The sequence below is a fragment of the Haemaphysalis longicornis genome, unplaced genomic scaffold (assembly GCF_048455015.1).
Source record: "Haemaphysalis longicornis isolate Haplotype H1 unplaced genomic scaffold, Haemaphysalis longicornis Haplotype H1 scaffold_40, whole genome shotgun sequence".
NCBI lineage: Eukaryota > Metazoa > Arthropoda > Arachnida > Ixodida > Ixodidae > Haemaphysalis > Haemaphysalis longicornis.
Window position 1 is genome coordinate 786,883 of NW_027526362.1, and position 22,462 is coordinate 809,344.

Below are 22,462 nucleotides of genomic sequence, written 5' to 3' on the forward strand. Positions count from 1 at the left end.
GATAAAAAATTAACAATTGCCCAACAGTGACGACTTGGGGAATAAACACGATTTTTCATATCTCTCGCCTGACCTCGAAACTTCCTCCTGTACGATAACATCATAGGCAAGAAGCTCCGTACATTCATTCTGTATCTTCGGAACGCAAAGCTATAGAGAAATGGATAAGCAAAGTCGTGGCCACGGAACGGATAAAGGATGGTTTAGGGTAGATTTAGGTGAATTAGAAATGCTTAAGATGGATTAGGAACGGTATATTAGCGTGGCTACTCGCCGAACGGGAAAATATGCATACAAAAAGTACCTGTTTCTTTGCTTGTATTGTTTCTTTGCTTATATGCACCGCGTCATTCACATGCAAAGAAAGCATGGCAACGTTCTGAGACAACCAAGACTTGCGTGTTTAGTGTGCGCTGTGTATCTGCGTGTTAATACACGCAGATACACAGCGCACATTAAACAGGAGCAAACTTCGTCAAGGCGTTTGACAAGGTACCGTGTGGAAAACTGCTCCGCAAACTAGAATCTATAGAACTTCGCTTTTCTGTTTTACGATGGGTACAAGTTTATCTTACGAATAGGAAGCAGTACGCTGGTATTAATAGGTGCTTTTCAAATGTATGTAGTGTTTCTTCCGGAGTTCCGCAATTAGCGTGCTTGGGTCATTGTTATTTTTATTTACCTGAATGATTTGGCTCTGTTATTGCGGCTGACGTTTCATTGTGGTTCCTCGCGGATGACTGTGTTCTATTTAAACGGTTTTTTCCCAGGTGATCATTGTTCACTACAAGTAGCTGTTTCTGCTATTCACGAAAGGTGTGAAAATTGGGGCATGGAATTGAACAAGAAAAAAAAACTGCACTTAGGCGCATAAAAAAAAGGGTACCGAGCTCATATGCTTATAAAATTCATGATTTTAGTATTTCTGAGGTCACAGATTACAAATACCTTGGCGTCACATTCACAAACCATTTAAAATAGTCAGTTCATGGGTCGAAAGTGCGTGCGTCCGCAATCCGTAAGCTATATTTCCTCAGCAGAAAACTCAGGTGCACTCCAGCCAGTGCTAACATTTTGGCTGATTTCGAAGGAGTAAATTAGAGTATGCTACCGTAATATGGGACCCACATACGACAAAAGATAAAATCCAACTAGAACGAGTCAGCTGCAAAGCCGTGAGATTAATATTTGGGATGTATAAAAGAAAAGACTCCCCTACACAGTTAATGCATGCCAATCGCATTAAGACCTGTGAAACTCGTATAACAATTAGTCGTATTGCATCCTCTCAGGAAATTTAAATTAAAGCTGCCAAAATTTGTAAAACCCCTCGCAACAAGGAAGACTCGTCAAAATCACCCAATCAAAAATTGGAATTCACTTGCTGCACAAATATTTCTACGCTCCGATTTCGTTACTCGGTGTTTGACCTGGCGTTGGTGAGTCGTGTCGTGCATTCTACGTCTGTACCCACTCCTGCTTGGGCCAAATTATTGGCCTGCAGTATGGTCAAATAAAATAAAGAAATTAATTTTAATAAATAAATAAACCGATTGCAGGCATTTTAAACCTACATTAGCAAGAACTAAAACAAATGAGTTTTTGCAAAACGAAATGCAATAATAAACACAAGTGAAGGAGACGCTTCACCTTGCATCGTTACATCATAACAAGCAATACGCATTCTTCCATTGCTAAAAATACAATTCGACGCACAATGCCCAATAATTCTCGACCACGTGATATGTAGTAACACGTTCTTTGCCAATCTAGGAGAAGTCCCTAATAATTCAATATTGATATGCAGTCTACTTATAATAAATAAATACGCAGTCTAATTATAACCACTCTGGAAACGCGGAGGCACCTCTTTCCTTCTCGAAAATACCGCGAAATCAATGAAGGGCTTAAGCCCTAATACGCGAGCACAAAGTTACCAAATTAGCAAGTCGGCGTCTGTCGCCTTGAAATAGACGACTGTGAAAAAAAGATAAAAAAACCAGAGAGTAGTGTGTCAAACAAAGAAGGAAGTTTTAGTCGGATGGAATTCAACCCAGCTCTCCGGACTGTGATTCAAGTTCCCATCCCATTAAACCTGCTTGATTTTTAATTGCATTAGCCGCGACCAAAAACATTACAACAGTACGAGGGCACACAGGGCCAAAGAAAATAAAATATGGACAAATTCAGGGAAACGAAAATATATCAAGAGCGTTCGGGAGTGCGATGTGTCGACGGGGTTCGTCTAAAAAAACATGCACTAGATCAGACCAGAACTATCACTACAACAGCACTTTTTTTCTGAATAGGATAGTTAAGGGGGTTTTCCCTAAAACATTCCAAACACAAAGAATGGCAACGCATGGGGCACCTTGTGTATTCAAGGCGAGGGTATAAGCGGCACCGCGGACACCGAGCCCTTATACACTAAGACAAACCGTGGCAAGGAGTTTTAATGTGAAGTTCAGAAGCCTTACAGGGTGGCAGTCGGATCTCTGGTCAAGCTCTGGCGGATGGCCTCCCGGTCTGTTTGCCGGAACAGCAGCTCCGGGACCTCACTGACTATCACGGTAAGGTTAGTCAAAATGTATCTCCGTACCCTACTTTGTACAATGGCTCATGGATTTAATCTGAACCCTTCCTTAAATTTGATCGGTTCCCGGAGAAGACCCTCACCGAAGCCATTTTGAGTCAGTGTCAAACCTTGTCTTCGTAAACCCAGACAACTTCCCTCTTTTCGTGGTCATGCAGTCAGTGGACCAAAACACGCCAATTATCACGAAGTCTGTATTCTTGATCACAAAATTTATTCGAAGTGTGCTTAGACAAACCTATGAAGGAAAAATAGAAACTCTGGTGACATGTTCGGGGAAGTTAAAAGTAAATAACAGCCAAGTAGCCTACTAAAGTAAACAAATATTGGCGATCTACAGATCGCTGTGACACCTCCCCGTACCCTCAATGGCTGTTCAGGGGTTGTCTCCGAAATTGAATCTCTAAATAAAAATGACGCTGATGTCCACGAAGGCTTGAGCGAGCAAGCTGTTGATGCAGTCAGCCGTATCACAATGAGGCGCGCGGGAAAAGAGGTAAGAACCACACACGTAATCCTGACGCTTGACCAAGCCACCCTACCAGAGTCCGTAAAAGTAGGTTTCCTCCATTCTAAGACACGACCATTCATTCTGAATCCGCGACGTTGCTTTAATTGTCAACGGTAGCGGCATGGTAGCACAATTATCAAGGCCAAGGAACATGCGCAAAGGCTCAGAGCCTAATCACCGGTCAGGCGATTGCCGCACTGCACAGTTCAAGGTCTTGTGGCAGTGACGGACCTCACTCCTTTTTCTCTAGGCCTTGCTAGAAGTTCAAAAATGAGAACTATATAATAAATCGGAAAGTAACTGGAAATATATCATGCCTAGATGTTTAACAAAGACACGCAATGGAAGCTGATCTGAAGCTGAAGATCAGCCTCAGGAAGCTGATCTCACGCTGCTCACCGAGTGGTGGGGTGAAGTCGCGATTCAGTGGGAACCCAGGACAGCACTGCTGTTCTGGTTTCGTCACCCCCCCCCCCCCCGTGTTTTCCTCGGCTGCCCATGTCGCAACACTGACTGCAGACTCAACAGTCACAGTGGCGACAAACACAACTGGAGGTGGTGTCGCCTCTCCTGTGCGTGTTTCTATGCCCCTTGTGACTCTGCTACTGCGGTGGACACTGACATGGAAGCAACGGTTTCCTCTCCATCTTCTGCCTTGCCGCTTCGCGGCGGCGCCCCTTGTGGTGCCCGTGCGAAGGAACCTCACTCAAACGCTACTCCAAGGGCATCAGATGATGAAATGGATATAACACCATCATTACCGGCATCGCTAAGGAAGGACTGCAGTCTATTAAGCACCAAAAAAGCTACCACCCAGGGTCACATCCCCAACGCACCACTCATAATACCCACAGCGAAAGACGCCTTAAATATTATAAATACTCGGCAACGAGATATATGAAATCGAGCATTGTACAATGAAACTGTCAGGGCCTAATTAGAAATCAGGCTGTCTGCGAAATTCTTTAAAAAATAAATGTAGCATCTTTTCTCTTCAAGAAACACATCTGAACTTCAAACAAATTTCCTACCCCAATACGCCTTTTATAAGAGGGACAGAGACAGATGCACTTACTCCTCTGGTGCTGCGGTTATAACCACACAAAAATGTCAGGCGTGTCAGTCAGTTCACCTATTCACTACCCTTCAGACAGGTGCTGTACGGGTAGTCATTTTAATGGGTTATGAACTACCTGCTTACTAAAACTTTCTCCTGACTACGGACTATCTTCCTCAGAATTACAGTTATTGATAGAGGAGCCACTACAACCTTCGCTACTAGTAGGTGATTTTGATGCTGAGGCTCAACTGTGTGGATGTGAACGCACAGATGCCCGAGGCGGTTTGATTAAGTGATTTTGAGTGTCTTCCGGAGCTTGTCTTTTTTAATAAAAAGAAGGCAACCTACTACAGTAAAGCACACAACACGTACTAACACAACGACTTAGCAATAGGCTCTTCAGCTCTACTTCCATTCATTAACTTGGAGATGGACACGAACTCCTCTGAAATTGACCCCTTGTAAGTCGCCCTAAAATGTGGGGATGTATGCCAGCACAGTTCCATCTCCCATACAAGGTTTAAACAAACCGGTGCAGTCTGCACAAAATATATACAATTATCAAAGCTTCCACACGAAACAATAACACATCTAGACCTTGACGAAACTTGTACAGTCGTTACGACACATATTTTAAATGCTGCCGAAAAGTTTGTACCACTAACCTCTGGTGTCCCCTGCAATATTATTGCCCCTTGGTGGTACGAAGAATGTAGGAAGGTACGAAATATTCAAAAAAAGATTGGGAAGGTCTTCGTAGATATACCACTGCCCAGAATTTCACAGCTTTAAGCGTGTCAAAGCCATGGCGAGACCGATTCGCGTAGAAGCAAAAACCGACAGCTAGAGGTATTTTATATCCTCTATTATAATTGCTGCGCAGATGCAACCAAAGTATGGAATCGAAAAGAAAGACTTGAGGAATCCAAAACAAACAATTTACTCCTTGTCACCACTATTTTTGACATGCTCGAGCACCAGGCTAACACACTAGTAAAACACATTTAACACGTTTCAAGTTTTTCACGCCCCACAAGTACATTTGTACAGAATAAAGAGTCCGCTGAGCCCAAGCCGACACAGGACAACAAGCCACCGAACGACTCTTCCATTTCCCCATTTTCCCTCGAGAAATTAGTTTTCTCCAGCCGCATATAAAACTCATCGCCTGCCGAGGACCACATCACTTACGAAATGATTCGACAGCTCCCCTCAGACACAGTGAACACTTCCCTTTAATTCGTTTGTGAAATATGATCTCTCGGACGATTTCCACGGGCGTGGTTAGATTACGCTTTCATGGCCATTCTTACAGGATGAAAAAAATCGCGCCAATCCACCCTGTGAATGTGGTTGGAAACCAAAGCTGTAAACGGCACCCATAGCGATTACCCATGCGACGTCACATAAATTCAATCACATAGCTCTACAAATAGCAAAACCAGAGAGAAGTGAAATGCACTTAACCACACCATTTATTACTTCAAAGAGATATACTTGTTAGGGTTAAATCAATGCATGAAGCATGAACGGTGTTTGGTTGAGTTGTATTGGTGTAGCACAAGAGTGGAAACTTTTTTTATAAAATTAAAATGAGCTCCAACCCGGTGTTAGACGCTCTGTCTTCTCCGTGCCTGCGCCGCGGACGGAGGCGACGAGATGTGCGGCAGAAAAGTAGGAGGAGGAAGAAATACTTCTGTTCAGATTCCTTAACGGCCCAGAGTGCAGCCCTGGGGAGTGATTCCTTCTTCTGTCGGGCCCATATGCAGTCCGCGCGGCCTGTGCTCTGTCCACCCGCTGAAGCTGGGTAGGTAGAGAGGGCCTGGACAGCAGCATCTCGCATTGTTCTTGTTTGGTAGTTGACGGAAAGAGAGGAGGGTGCTCAGGGCTAAAGTCGCACACCCCGATTACGGGGCGGAGTGTTCCTACTTCTGAGCAAAACTTACATTCAGCGTCGTAGCGATTCGGATACATTAAGTGAAGACGCGTAGGCTGTGGGAAGGAGCCCGGATTGTATGAGCCGTAGGGTAGTTTGTTGTTCTCTGGAAAGGTCAGGGTAAGGCGAAGGTATGGTCTGTCGCAGAAGGCGATAATGCTGGGTTATCTTCCTGAACGTGACAAGCGGGTGACTGTCCTCATGCAGCTCCATAGCACGGGAGGTAAAAGGGCTGGCTTGTTGGGTGGGCTTATTTGTTGCCCTCCATTGAAGCGTGAGGGGGCGTCCAGATGAGCTGAATGGAACCGTTCGGGGAGTGCTTTTTTAGCACGCGCAGTGCAGGTCAGGACACCCAACCCTACTGGTAATTCAAGTAGGCTTTGCTGGGAATCGATGACTACCCTCCGAACCCCTGGTTGAGTGAGAGCCAAGGTGCTGGCTGCCTCCTCTGCTGCCGTCATTTCTTGGGTCCTAAGCGAGGTACACGCAAGGAGGTTGGTTCTGGAGGTAGCCACGATGATGGCGTATTCCTGCCCTCGATGTTTGGAGGCGTTTGTGTAGATAACTGCATTATCCCCACCAAGGGTGGTGTTTAGTGCTTGAGCCCATGCTTTTCAGTGGCTCTCGTCATGTGAGGGTTTTATATTTCTAAACAAAGGGAGCATCTTTAGTTTTAGTCGCCAAGAGTCTGGGAGTACGTCAAGCGGAGTGACATTCTAAGCTGCCCAGCCAATCTGGTGAGGCATGCGGTTACTCATCGCAGTTCTGAGTCGGACCTTTTGGTTAGAAAGATGACCTTCTATCAGCTCTTCCACCATGTTGTGGAGCCCCGTGCGAAGCAGCCTCTGTGTGGACGCACTCATGAGAAGACCAATGGCCTGCTCGACCGCCTTTCTAATCATTATATAAAGCATCTCTATGTCTTCCTTGTCGAGAAGAAGACAGAGCGTTGACGTAAGTAACTCTCGAGAGGACAAAAGCTTCAATTACTCGAAAGGTACGGGATTCCTTTAGGCCTCGCTTCTTGGTGGCAACTCGCCTGATCATGTGTATGATTTGATTAATGCTGTTTTTGAGGCGCTGCAAGGAGGCGTCACTCTTGGTGTTAGCCTCGAGATATAGGCTCAGGATCTTGATGCTGGGGCTTGTAGTGATGGCCTGGCCATCAAGGAGTATTTGAATGTATCCCTTGGTTTGGCGTGAGGGCGGACGACAAGGAGCTGTGATTGTTTACGTGAACACTGGAGGCCACAGGCTTTAGCACATTGGCGTACTAGAAGTGAGATACCATGCATTGGTGTGAGCTTCCTTTAATTTTTGTAACTCTTAGCACATGAGCAAGGTGCGCACAGGGCCGCTATACGGGCGTGAGTGGTCGCGTGACGCTTTCACGTGGCATTCAGCGAGAACGCAGGGGGTAAACCCAATAGATGTGCTTGGTGAGTACACCACCTGTCTTCAGTCTCCGCGTGGGCTCGTAGCTAAATCGGTAAGACAAACGGGCTGTGGCTTTGTTATTCTATTAGTTCCAGGTTCGGTTCCCGGCGGTGCCAGTAAATTATTTTATTTGTTCGCTGGAGTTTTCTAGTGACACCAACGGTCGCGAAAGAACCCTTGGGGGGTAGAGGTAAAAAGCTTTGCTTTAAAAGATATCTCCTCTCCGTCTTGTTACCGCCCCACTGTGCTGACCAGCTGCGCAAGAAAGTTGCTTGAAAAGATGAATATAGACACTTGGGTATTTCTTTCAATACCATGGCATCCTGGATATTCTCAGCACGGGTAAAGTGCCCTAAGGACGACGCTACACAGATAGAGGTACACAAAGGCAGGCGCAGATCAGCGCAAAGACAGGCGCAAAGACTGCGCCTGTCCTCGTGTACCTCTCTCTGTGTAGCGTCTTCCTTAGCGCAGTTCACCCCTTCTGAGAAAATGCACCAACTCGACCAACAACACGTCCTTCTAACCTGTGCCCTGGATAGCTTCCAGGCAGGATTTCCATCAGAAAGATCCATGACTGAGCAGTTTCTGGCCTCGGAGTCATACGTCAAAGATGCCTTTGTGCACAGGCAGTACTGAATGTCTATTTTTTTTTGTTTATAAAAGGTGTACGACGCTGCTTGGCGTTACGGTATCCTGGGCAACCTAAAATGTTATGGTGTTTTAACAAAAATGCTGAACACACAAGCTGCCTGAACGTACTTTTCGGGTAAAAGTAGGTGCAGCATTTTTCGAATTACGCACACATGTAATCGGGGTTCCGCAGGGAGGGGTACCCCGCTCTACAGCTTCTATCATTAAGTATAACAGTCTTCAAAAAAGCACTGCACAGAACCATTTCTTACTCTGTATACGTAGCTCACATTCATATCACTTACAAATTTTCTAACCGCTTCATTTGTGAGCATCAGCTCCAGCTAGTTGCGAACAAACTTGCCAAGTGGGCTAAAGAGAATGGCTAAGGCGAATCCTGGAAAGAACACTTTGTTTCGTTCTCCAGGCAGCGTGGCATAAGGCCAGATCCTGATTATTTTCTGAATGGTGTGGTAGTTCCGTAAAAAAAGAGCATAAATGTCTCGGTGTGGTGCTAGGTGATTAGCTTAAGCTTAGTCCGCACATTACACAACTAAAAATGTTATTTTGAAGCTGTTATTTTAGGGCGCAGCCCTTTGGCGGCCGTTTCTGGGCTCAGCAGCGTCACCGTCCTAACTGAGTGAATGATGACAAGACGACGGGTGGAAGAAATGCTGTGCCCGAGGACGCGGGTTCGATTCCCGCCAGCGGTAGCCGTTTTCCTGATGGAAGAAACATCCCCCTCGCGGGGGGCACGATCAAATGCAGAGCATTTCTGGGGGCGCACGACGTTAAGTAGTTTGCGTTACGTTAATGTTGTTGCACTTGTGGCAACTGCTGACGAGAGAGCGCGGCGATGAGTGCGTTCCAGCCTCACCGACACCCGCCTTTACCACGCCACGATCGCGCCACGCGCGCGCGATGGTGACGTCACGATCATGCCACAGATGTTGTTGATCCCGCGACGCGCGCGCCTCCACCTGTTGGGCGCGAACCGACCGCGGAGAGAGCGCGCGATGCGAGCGGAGAGTAGGCGACGAGGAGCGGGGCTGACGACAGAGCGCTGCGATGAGTGCGTTCCAGCCTCGCCGACACCCGCCTTTATCACGCCACGATCGCGCCGAGAGGGCGCACCTGCGAGCGATGCGGACTACTACGGATGCCTAGAACGGGTGACATCGTGAGGTAAAGAAATGCTCTGCATTTAAAACTAAGTGCATCAAGGAAACGATTATGCTGAAAGACTTGATCCAATAGGCAAATAAACCAGATAAAACCTAACTTCTGCATCTCTTCAGCAGCCTGGTGAGGTCTTGACTGCACTATGGCAGTATTATATGAATCCACCATTAAAACCGCAAAACAAATGTTGAATCCATTTCTGCGCTAAGGGCTCCGCTTTGCGTCCGGAGCTTTTCGGAAGAGCCTCATCCAAAGCTTATATCTATTATATGTTGAGCGTTACCAGTGTTGCTTAGACCACCAGCGGTTGTATGCAGCAATATTGTATGCTCTCAAGGTGGCATAATTAACTTTTCAGCCATGTAATTCTATTATCAGAGGCGCGTAGGCCAATAACCGCTTTCTTAGCCGTCTATTTATTACCATGCCATTCCCGTTGCGAATGGGTGCGCAGAGACAAAAGCTTGGTGTCATGATGAACGACTGACAAAAAAATACTCCCACTGACTTCGTTTGTAATTGGAATACGGGTACAGTGCCCTGTGATGTATTGTTTAAAGTAATCGAGAAAAAAATGAACCAAGATAACATTTTACAGAATTTCATAACATTACAACACACATAAACATACACCCCCTTTTACACAGACGCCTCAAATTCCTGTTGGGCTGTGTCATGCGCTGCACACGGCCCCAACTTCACTAGTACTAAGGCGCTGAATACAAACAGCAGTATGTTTGCAGCAGAAGCGCAGGGAATTTAAATAACGGTTGAACACATTTTGGAAACGAACATCAAATGCTCTATTATATTTACAGATCCTGTCTTTGTCGTCATGGCATTACACTTGAGAAAACCAAATAAAAATCCTGTCTTACACCGACTCCTTAGGAAGATCATGTCGGCTTATCCTTGCAATATGACAATATTAGTATGCTGCGTGCCGGTAAACAGCAGCATTCAGGGACACAAAATCGCCGACCAGTATCCTGCGCAAGCTGCTCTTCGCCCTGGCATGGATGAAGCTCTGATGCCCCATTCAGAAATGAAATGGGTTGTATGTCGGAGTCTCCGTGAAATATGTAAGCAGGAATGGAACAAAAAACCACATGACAAAGTAGGTGAATACCTCACTGAAAAACAAGACAGGTTCACAGAGGTATCCATTTGCAGACTGCGAATAGGCCACACTCACGCTACACACGTATATAGTTTGAATGGCACATCCCCTCCACTGTTTTACATGCGCGGGGAATGGCTCTTTATGCTCCACGTATTATTTGAGTGGGCGTCCTGCAACGCCACTAGAAAATGACGCTTCCCTAAAATCCACTAATACAACATTCCACTACACCCTTCACTATACTTGGAGATAATATTGTTACGTGACAAATACGCGTAAGGTGAAGCTATTTATAAGTCAGAATAAGCTGGCAAGCACTGGATTAGGCAGCAGCGTGAGTCCGGGGCCAAGCGTTGTCGTTCTCGTTGTCTTCTATCAGCGGCGCAGCGCCCACCGCATGTTTGGCGCGAACAGGGATTGCCCCGTCACATGACCCCCGGCGGAAGAGGCACCCTCTCGGTGCTGTCTAAGGAGAATCGGTCAGCGGGGGCCGATATGGCTTGAGGCGGGCGACATGGACAACACTGGTAGGCGGGACAGTAGAGGACGAGGCCCAAGTAGAGACGGCAGGAGCAACCTCATACGTCACATCTGTGATTGATTGATTGATTGTAGGGGTTAACGCGCCGACGCAACGCAGGCGATGAGGCGCGCCGTAGTGGAGGGCTCCGGATTAATTTTGACCACCTGGGGATCTTTAACGTGCGCCGAAATCTCGTACACACGGGCGTTTTTGCTTTTCGCCTCCATCAGAAAAGCGGCCGCCGCGGCCGGGAATCGAGCCCGCGACCTCGTGCTCAGCAGCGCAACGCCTTAGCCACTGAGCCACCGCGGCGGGGGGCACATCTGTGACGCGACGCAACACTTTGAATGGACCAGAATAGGGTTGGAGCAGTTTTTCGGACAGGCCAACACGACGTGCAGGAGACCAGAGCAGGACGATGGATCCCGGAGTAAAGTGGACCGCGCGGTGACGTTCGTCGTACCGTGTCTTTTGTGAGACTTGCGAAGGAAGAAGCTGGTCGCGAGCCAGTTGACGAGCTTGATGGGCGCGAGTGATAGCATCGCTAGCGTATTCAGAGGAGCAGGCAGGAAGGAGCGAGTCCAAAGGCAAAGCCGGTTCACGGCCAAACTGTAGATAAAATGGGGAGAAACCGGACGTGTCATGGCGGGAGGTGTTGTTCGCGAAAGTTACGAATTGTAATGCAAGGTCCCAGTCTCGGTGGTCAGAAGACACGTACATAGACAGCATGTCGGTCAGCGTCCGGTTCAAGCGTTCGGTGAGGCCATTAGTTTGCGGGTGATAGGCCGTGGCAAGCTTGTGTTTCGTCGAGCAAGAGCGGAGGATGTTGTCGATAACTTTGGACATAAAGTTTTTCCCGCGGTCAGTTAGAAGCTGGCGGGGAGCGCCGTGGTGCAGAAGGACGTCGTAGAGAAGAAAGTCAGCGACGTCAGTCACGCAGCTTGTTGTAAGGGCGCGGGTGATGGCCTACCGCGTCGTGTAATCTGTCGCAACGGCGACCCACCGGTTTCCCGCTGACGACAGTGAGAAGGGGCCAAGTAAATCGAGACCCGCCCGTAAGAACGGCTGATGGGGAATGTCGATGCGTTGAAGTTTTCCAGAAGGAAGTGTGGAAGGCTTTTTCCGACGGTGGCAGCTTTCACACGAGGCAACGTAGTGGCGTACAGATCGGTAAAGGCCAGGCCAGAAGAACCTACGCCGCACTCGATCATAAGTTCTGGTAATCCCTAGGTGGGCTGCGGTGGGTACGTCATGTAGCTGGTACAGGACGGTCGAACGCAGGTGGCTGGGCACAACGAGGAGGAGGTCCGGACCGTCAGCACGGAAGTATGGCGGTATAAGACGCAATTTCGTAGGGTGAAGGTGCGCGTGGAAGAATCGGGTGATGAAGAGGTAAGTCGTTGAATGAGGGAACGGAGCGACGGGTCACGGCGCTGCTCGTCACCGATGTGGAGAAAGTCAGATATTGCGAACAAGCAAGCGACATCAGTACGTGGGGTGGCCTCAGGGGGCTCAACAGGGTGACGTGAGAGGCTGTCAGCGTCTTTATGCAAGCGACCCGACTTATAGGTGACGGAAAACGTATACTCCTGCAGACGTAATGCCCAGCGACCAAGCCTTCTGGTGGGGTCTTTCAAGTTGGTAAGCCAGCACAGCGCATGGTGATCTGTGATGACTTTAAAATGTCTGCCGTACAAGTAGGGACGAAATTTTGCAAGGGCCCAGACAAGAGCAAGGCACTCGCGCTCTGTAATGGAATGATTGCGCTCGGACATTGACAGCAAACGGCTGGCGTACGCAATCACGCGGTTTTGGCCGGCTTGCGATTGGGCCAATACGGCGCCGATCCCGTGGCCGCTTGCGTCGATACGCACTTCGGTGGGAGCGGAAGCGTCGAAGTGACCCAAAATTGGCGGTGACGTTAGGAGGGAAATCAAAGTGCTGAATCCTTGGGCTTGATCGGGACCCCATGTAAAAGTGGCACCGTTCTTCAAAAGGTTCGTGAGAGGACGAGCGACGTGGGTAAAATTTTCTATAAAACGGCGAAAATAGGAGCAAAGTCCGACAAAGCTGCGGACATCGTGAGTCGAGCGCGGCACGGGGAAATCAGTGACGGCTCGAACTTTGTCGGGGTCGGGCTGAACTCCAGAGGCGTCGACCAGGTGCCCAAGATTATCTGGCGGTGGCCAAAGCGACACTTCTTGGAATTTAGTTGGAGACCAGCGCGTCGAAATATTTCAAGGATATCTGACAGGCGCTCCAGGTGTGTCTCAAATGTGGGTGAGAAGATGATGACGTCGTCTAGATAACATAAGCACGTGGTCCATTTAAAACCTCGAAAAAGAGAGTCCATCATTCTCTCGAATGGGGCCGGAGCATTACACAGCCCAAATGGCATAACCCGGAATTGGTAAAGGCCATCAGGGGTCACGAATGCTGTCTTTTCGCGGTCTTGCTCATCAACGGCTATCTGCCAGTAACCAGATCTCAGGTCAATCGACGAAAAGTATCTGGCACCATGCAGGCAGTCGAGGGCGTCGTCTATGCGCGGAAGCGGATAGACATCTTTTATCGTGATCTTGTTTAAATGCCGATAATCCACGCAAAAACGCCACGTGCCGTCTTTCTTCACTAAAACGACAGGGGATGCTCACGGACTAGAAGACGGTTCAATGATGTCCTTCCTGAGCATTTTCTCGACCTCTTGTTGGATCACGAGGCGTTCAGAACGAGAGACGCGATATGGCCGTCTTCGGACCGGTGCTGCATCTCCAGTGATGATGCGGTGCGTCACAGCGTGTGTCGTACTCAGTGGACGGCTGCCTAAATCGAAGATGTCTTTATAGGACGTCAAGAGAGAACGAAGAGCATCGGCGTCCATTTCCGAAAGATCGGGTGCGATCATCGAGGCGATGTCATTCGCTGGGAGTGATGACTGCACAGAGGGACCCAAACAAGGCGTCACGGGCTCTAACGGGGTAGTAGCGGTATGTGCTTCCAAAGGGCACAGTGGTGAAAGTGCCATTCCTTTCGGTGAAACTTGAGGGAAGAAACCGAAGTTGAGGAACGGGAGGCAGGTCTTGTTGTCAACAATAGTGACTATAGTATGCGGCATAGTAACATTGCGGGACAAAAGCACATCCAGAAGAGGTGAAACGACGTAGTCGCCGTTTGCAACAGGGGAGGACGGGCATAAGGAGATGTAGCTGGCAGCGTTTGGGGGCAAACGAACGTGTTCGGTGTAGCAACAGCTCAGCTGGGGTGCGTCGGAAGAAGAAGTAGAAGAAATTGGAGGCGGAGGAGTCCAGTAGAACAGTCGATGAGAGCGGAATGCTCAGAGAGAAAATCAAGGCCCAGAATGAGGTCATGAGGACAGTGTTCGAGTACGGAAACAGAACGGCTGTTTCTTGGTCAGCCATGCGTATGCGAGCTGTGCACATTCCGACGACCGGAGGCGTGCTGCCGTCGGCGACTCGAACTACACGGGACGTTGGCGGCGTCAGGACTTTGCGGAGACGGCGGCGAAGGTTCGAACTCATGACGGAAATCTGGGCACCGGTGTCGATAAGAGCTCGTACTGCAACTCCATCGACAAGGACTTCAAGTAAATTGTGTGTAGTCGGTAAAGTCAGTAGAGGATTTACGGGCCGGGTCGTTGATGCAGCGTCACCTCCTTGAGCTGCATGACTTAGTTTTCCGGAGAGGGTCGGGAGTAGTCGGCCATAGGGGAGGGGCGACGAGGCTGCGGTGATCGGGACTGGCGGCGTGCGGCGACGGCGATCGGTTCATTCGGGTGTTGGGACTGGTAGAGTGGTGGGTTGAAGTCAGTGCGGGAAGAGAAGCAGTTTTGCCGGTCAATGGAGTAGCCAAAGGATGGTCGAGTACTGTAGTTGGCGTAGCCGTTGCGGAAGGTCGGGGGCCTGCGGTTGCGACAGTACCGGGCAATGTGGCCGACTCCAGAGCAACTGAAACAAATCGGTTTGCCGTCTGGTGTACGCCACTCAGCAGGGTTCCGGCGGCGGTAGCGGGGAGGAGGATGGTCGATGTGGGGACCGGGAGACCTAAACTGTCGTTGGAAAGTAGAGCCAATCGCGCACACAGGGTGAAGGCCCAGGTTGGCTATTTGGTCGCGGACAATGGCTTGGATGGCGGAAACAGTGTGGAGCTCGTTCCGATCCGGCCCGTATGGCACCGCAGTAGTAGGGGCCATAGCCTCTAGTTCTCGGCGCACGATTTTTGTTATATCTGCCGACGGCGGAACGGGATCTTGAAGGCGTGAAATACGGGCTGGTGGACGTCCATCTTCACATGAAGATGTAGCTGCTGTGTGCGGAAGCCTTGTGAAGTTGTGGGCGATACGGCGTCCTTTGACCTCTTCTAATCGGCGACATTCCGTAATGATGGACTCCAATGTGGCACAGTCTTTGCACATAAGAAGGTGGAATGCATCATCCGCAATGCCCTTCAGTATGTGGCCTACTTTATCGGTCTCCGTCATGGTGCTGTCAGCCTTCGAGCAAAGGGCCAAAACGTCCTGGATATAGCCGACGTAAGATTCGGTCGACCTCTGGGCGCGCGATGCGAGCTCCTTTCGGGCGGCAAGCTGACGGCCAACAGGCTTTCCGAATACCGCTCGCAGCTTCGTTTTGAACACCTCCCAACTGGTCATTTCGGTCTCGTGCGTCTCAAACCACTTGCGCGCGGGACTTTCCTCTTTCAGGTAGAAGATCGCATTCGCCAGCATGATGGTAGGGTCCCACCTGTTGTGAGCGCTCACACGCTCATAGAGGCTAAGCCAGTCGTTGACATCAACGTCGTCTGTTCCGGTAAACAGGCCAGGCTCCCGGGGATGAGACACGATGACGAGGGGTGTCGTCGACCCGGTCGCTCCATCGGTCGGCATGGTGACACGAGCAACCGAGCGTCCACTATGAAGCTCCGTGGTGGGTGGAGCTGGTGGATCACGCCCGGGCGAGGGTACGGGATGAGTTGTTCACTCGAACTCCGCAACCTCCACCAAGGATGTTACGTGGCAAAGACGCGTAAGGTGAAGCTATTTATAAGTCAGAATAACCTGGCAAGCACTGGATTAGGCAGCAGCGTGAGTCCTGGGCCAAGCGTTGTCGTTCTCGTCGTCTTCTATCAGCGGCGCAGCGCCCACCGCATGTTTGGCGCGAACAGGGATTGCCCCGTCACAATATAATGTTCACTTACGAATGGCTTATCTTGCGAATATCAATTCCTTAAAACTCATCGCTCAGGCCGTCACTTCAGACCCTCTCATCCCTGAGGGAGTTCTTGGTGGTTCTCTTGTGTGCATAGAGAGCCCCGCTAGAGCATCACACTTGGAGACTCCCGGCGCGGTCACGTCTCAAGCATAGTACCGTTCATCAGCCGTTATGAGCATTTCATGTTTAGTGTATGGGCCCTCTACACAAATTTATAAACCTTCATTAAGCAGCACCATTCTCATCTTAGACATATTTTAAGCATGAACCTAATATTGAAGGAGCACCTAATACAGACTTGGCGCACTTTGGTCCTAGATACCCTTGCGCCAATAAACAAACATACTACTACTGCTACGAAGAATCGAAAGCATTGCTGACAGAGCTGCAATACACAGAGAACATAGCGGAGTTTATTTGTATATTATGAATTTGGTATTCACTACTCATCAGATGTTCGTTGGCGTCCTCGAGGTCTTTTGGGTATTAAAAACTTACTTTTGTACCCACAAATCGAACAGTCTACCCAAATATTTGTGCAAGAACTATGGCAAAATTAGCAAAACAGATATATTGACATGAACACAGAAATAAACAAAATATTGGCTTTAGCACTGAAAGATAATTTAAAAAACAGTTCAAAAATTGCAACTTATGCTTTAACATTGGACAAAGTAATCCGCGAAAACGAATTATGAGGCGACCGAGCTCCTTCAGTAGCCGCAATATTTTTTTTACGGAATGATATGTGGTTTCAATCATCACTTCTTGGCGACATAATACTAAAACACACAAAATCTGACAGCGCTAACCCACAGAGAAGGGAGGGCAGAAAGACGACATCGCACTTTGTCGGAAGGGGAGACTCCGCCGAATATCCTAGGATAAAACTTAAGAGCGAAAACAAACGCTGCCCCAGCGTCTCATTACATCAGCCGGGTATTGCTCCGCGCGCGTTCAGGAGTCCTTTACTACGAGTACTTCGAACGTGGTATGAGTCGTTTCCGCTATTTTTTCCGGCGTAATCAGGTTCTAACCTACTCCTGTGACGACAAGCAGACCACGTGGGGAGCAGCGGACGCTGTAACGGATCACGTGCAATCGCCTTTCAAAACGTGCCCACGCAATTAGACTCCCTGGTCCCTTGCTTCGGCAGAGGGGTGCACCACATGAGCAAATGCCGTTTTTAAGTTGTTCCGGAGTGTAATGGTAGGGACAGCTAGAAAACTGGTAGCGACCTAAGGAATTTATTGAACACCAGTGGGTGGCTGATGAAGGCGATAATGACGGTGACGAAGAGTACGGTGATAGTGTGTATTATCATGGTGATGATTATCATGATGCGGTAGTGGCGGTGGCGCTGATGGCGGCGGTCGTGGTGTTGGTGGTAGCGGCGAGAATAATTCCATGACAGTGCGACAAGATTTCGCACTGTGGGGTCCCGAATCCTCTCCAAGCCCTGACCGAATGCCTTAGCGCTATCATTTCCTATCGTGTCCAAATTCACGCAACAAAAAATGCACCCAAACTATGCTTTGGTCGAGTTTACAATGGACATCAGGTGGGCATATCATCATAATATCATTTAGTTAAAGAGGTCGTTGCAGGCCGCGAAATTTTATTTTGAACCCGAAACATTACTTAGAATACGAAATTAGTACTTCATTTGCGAGCAGAACAATCCGCAGTGTGCGCTGCTTGACAACTTAAACTTAAAGCAAAAGATCGATGCAACCTTGACAACTGAGTGCGTATGTCAAGCAATCCGAGATTCTGTTTGAGATTGAGCTCACTGGACCAAATAAATGTGCAATCTGTGACAGCGCCTGCACAAGAAAACGTAACTTCGCAGTGTGTTGCTTACCCTCGAGCCCCTTATTGCAAGGGTTCATGGAAATTCCTCCTTTTGTTTAGTAGGCAACGCGTGTGACAGCAAGCCATTGCTTCTCCGGGTTCATCGCTTCCACGGTAAGAATGCCTATCGTGTCCTGTGCTCGCCATTTAAAGCGTAGGGATAAGAAAAAGTGTGACATCACAGCGCCCAACACAACTTTGCCAAGTTCTCGCTCAGACTTGGCTAAATCAGCGCAATGGTGCGTGGATATTCTACCTCTAAATTTAGTAAGGGGGTTTAGTTTTTAGTTTAGTGAACTAAGCGCTACCACTTCCTTGTCCGAATCCATTGTTTTATGTCTTCGATGTCGAGTATGTAATGCATTGATATGGCGTCATCTGAGACGCCTACATAGAACGGTAATCTGATTCTGATTCTGAATATTGGAATTAACACGCTCGTACTGCGCCTCAGCTATGAGGAGGTCTCTAATGATGGGCTCCAAAATTATTTTTACTGCCTCGGGATTCGTACTGTGCGGCGAAATCTGTACACACGGGCGTTTTCTCTTTTCGCAGCTCTGTGAGAAGCAGCCACTACGGCCGGTATTGTACCCATGGCCTCCGGCTCAACAGACCAATGCCTTAGCTACTGAGACACCGCGGTGGGTATAAGATCTTGACTGCAACTGGATGTCAGAATACAGCTGGGGCTTCCTTCGTAATATACTTGTGAACCATTTTTTTATTTACCGACTTCAATACTACTTTTGCTACAATTTAGGAAGACAGAAAAAATTTCTCCAGTGCATGTGGGGAAGAAACACAAAGCGAGCCCTATCGCTCCCTCCTCAAAGCGAGGAACCTGCTGCAACAAACCAAAAGTTACTCGTCTTCAGCTCACCGTTTGCTTCTTCGCTTTAGACCCACCAGTTACTGCTGTGTATTTCACGCGCCATTACGTGCCATCACGAAATGCAAGGGCGGAGAGGTACCACAAGTTGCAACACGTCATTTATTTCACTCCGGTCTATGTAAACCTCCTCGAATTCTCAAGCTCATCTCCAGCAATACACACTCTAAGGTAGCCCCTTACGTAGTGTTCGTAGAGAATTTTTAATGCTGATGTGGACCCCTCATTAAATAAGCAATCCGCTACATTTACTCAATGTAAGGAGCAAGCAATGGGTCATACAAGCCCCTAAGCGGGTTCGCCTGATGCCTCTTTGCCGCAGTCGTTTTACACGCTCGATTGTACTAAAAGAATCACGCAGATAGCACTGTGCGAGTTATTTAAATGATGCGTAAATATTTGGTAGTGACCTGCGCTCTGGTGTCATATGTTGTGTGTTCGGAAAATGGCAAAAACAGGCATAAAGCACTTGAAACAGGAAATATATCCTACAACATCGAAATAATAATAAAATAAGCATAACAAGACGCAGAAATTGCTACCTGTGACAATCTTTCTTGATCTTTTGAATCTTTTAAATAAACTGGGCACGACTAAACTTTGCAAGACTTGCATGTTGGGTGTTGTATCCGCACTTCCATTCTGAAAGCCTTATAATAGAATTCATGTCTTCATTTTTTGTTAAGAACATTACGCCCGCATGTGTTTAGAAATTCCAACCGCCTGCGTGCTGCGTTTCTGATTACTCTTATTGTGCCAAAAACAGGTACGCCGTTGATGAGGCCTTTGTTGCCTCACTTCGGGGTGCAGGACGCATAACAGCACAGCCCTACGCTAAGCGGCAAATAAAAAAAAATCTGAACACATGGCGACCATAGTAGAGTGTAGAGATACAGAACACGCTACGTGTTATGAAACCATACTGGGAACGATGCGCAACTCACCCAAACAGATTCAAGGAAGCTGCCATAACTATCCAAGATCAGGCAAAACGCAATCGATGCACCTGCACTTGCACGCGGCAAGTTCAAGACGTGGCATGGAGAGCAAATATCCGCAATTCTCAACCTAGAATAAGGTAAGACCCTGCATAGACACGATTTACCCACCATAATTTACCTGAAAAAACCGTGTGGTCTCTTCAACATGCTTTTGCCAGAGGTTCAATACAGCTCATTTTACATAAGTCATGATCATAGCTTGAGCCTTTTGACCAGGCGTCTGCTTGTTATTTCATTTTGCTTTACACATCCTTTTTTAGCTTTTTTATATAAAAGTGTTTTTGGCGCTTTCATACCTATTTCGCCGTGCGCCAACAACATTTTATTTATCGTCATCATTTCATCATCATAAATTATTGAGACCTAACACTCTTGCCGTAGACCTTTTGCAATTAAACGAACGAATAAAGCCAAATGCATTCTGACGCCGCCCAAGAGCAGCTAAGTACAAAAAAGTGCCCATGGCAACGACATGCGTCATCAGAGACGGAAATTTGGGCTGTGCTGCTGAAGAACAGGGGACTAAGTGCAACGTTTTCAGGGAACGTTGCACCCTCGCGGTTACCGGACCGGACATCAATGTCCCGACACACACTGCCACCATCTCCACCTCATGTGCAACTACGGCGGAGGAAGCGGCCATTGCCCTTGCGCTCTCCCAGAGCCCCACCCCAATCACCGTCCTATCAGACTCGCAGCAGGCCATCCGGCACTTCTCCAAAGGCTTTATATCCCCCGTAGCCCTCAAAATTCTTCTCCAAAGCCCCCCGACCGACCCCGTGCAACTGGTGTGGACCCCGGCCCACACCGGCATAGGTGCTAACGAGGCAGCGAATGCACACGCTCGAGCTCTTACTTCCCGGGCCGCTGTTTCTCGTACACCTATACACGGGCCTCCCGAGACCGAGACCTCCGAGTCTCTCCTCAGTTTCAGGGAAATTACCCTTCATTACCGCCTCCTCCGCCGTACTCTCCCACCCCCCCATCCACACCTATCCCCCGAGGCTGCCCACATGTGGCGGATACTCCAAACGCACACGTTCCCTCATCGTACTCAACTAATACATACACATCCACATCAATTCCACACACCCCACTGCCCCAAGTGCGGTCAGCTGGATACTCTGTATCACTCTCTTTGCGAGTGTCCTGCTGACCCATATTCCCCACTCCCCTCCTCATTCCACTGGGAGCAGGCCCTGGGCAGCTCCGAGGAGTCCAGCCAAGTGCTGGTCACCTGCCGAGCTCTGGCGGTCGCGGCGGACCTCTGGTCCTCCGCCACGCCCCCTCGCTAACCCGGTTTTCTTTTCTTTTTAATAAAGTTTTGTTCTCTCTCTCTCTCTCGCGTCGTAAGTTACGTGTGTGACAACGGCTGCATAATACGGCGAGTTCGCTTTTTCCGCGTTTTGAAGATGGATAGGTTTTACTGCGTCATTCGTAAATGCCGGAAGTACAGATCGCAGCGCAGTGGGTTCGCAACTCGCAGCTACGCGCCGTGAGTGCTTTTCATAGTCAACCCATTTAACGTATTGTCCCTAAGGCCTCTATAAAAAGTACCCGTAACTGCTGTTCTGGTATACAGTAGATCTTTCCTTGGACATTCCGGTGAGGCATTCATTTTTCAGCACTATTTTCGTTTTTCTATTGCTTATATCATCCCTGTTTTTATCGAATCGCTTGTTTAATGCATAACGATATTTTCTGCTGCCACGAAGCAGAACCAGCCGTCTTCCTTCTTTTTTTGAGCCGTTTTGCGTACAGGCTCAAAAATTCATGTCTTCACCACATTGTTTGTCATTCCCATTTTTAGAATGCCAAATATTCGATTCTCCAGGACATAAATTTCAAAATACAGGGTGATCAAAGGTACGTCAACAGGTTTTTTTTATAAGGCGCTTAGATGTCGTCACCACTGCTACAGTAACGGTATGCTCCCAGAGCGACACAGAATGAGGTGGTAATTATGTATGGCGGTGGATTAACAAAGTAACATGGAATAACTAACTTCTTAATTGCTGCCGTAAGCAGCCATACTTGTATTGAAAATCAGACGCAATCCTGTTTTTACACAGGTTTATTTGGCAGAATTCTAGAGCTCCGGGTTTAAACTGCAAAAGCTTCAAATTTTAATTTCCGTTTGCGTGATTGCGCATGCAATACATTGAGGACCGCGGAAAGCTCCTCGCTTTTGTGACGTGCCTGCTGTGTGCGATGTTTACTTTGACAACGGGGAGGCGGCATAGGCAAAACGTATAACTCGCCATTTCAGTCTCGGCTCGCGTAATCACGTGAATGCAGTACTCGGAACGCTATCGAAACATGGGACCGAGCGGCCTATGTGATGGTACTCACTGTCTTGCAACCGTATTCTTGCGAACGGAAAATAAACTTCGCAGTTCGATATCTCGCAGTACGGATGCGCTGGGATTCTGGCAAATGAAACTCTCGAAAGACGACTGCTCCCAACTTTCCACTGCAGCCACTAAATG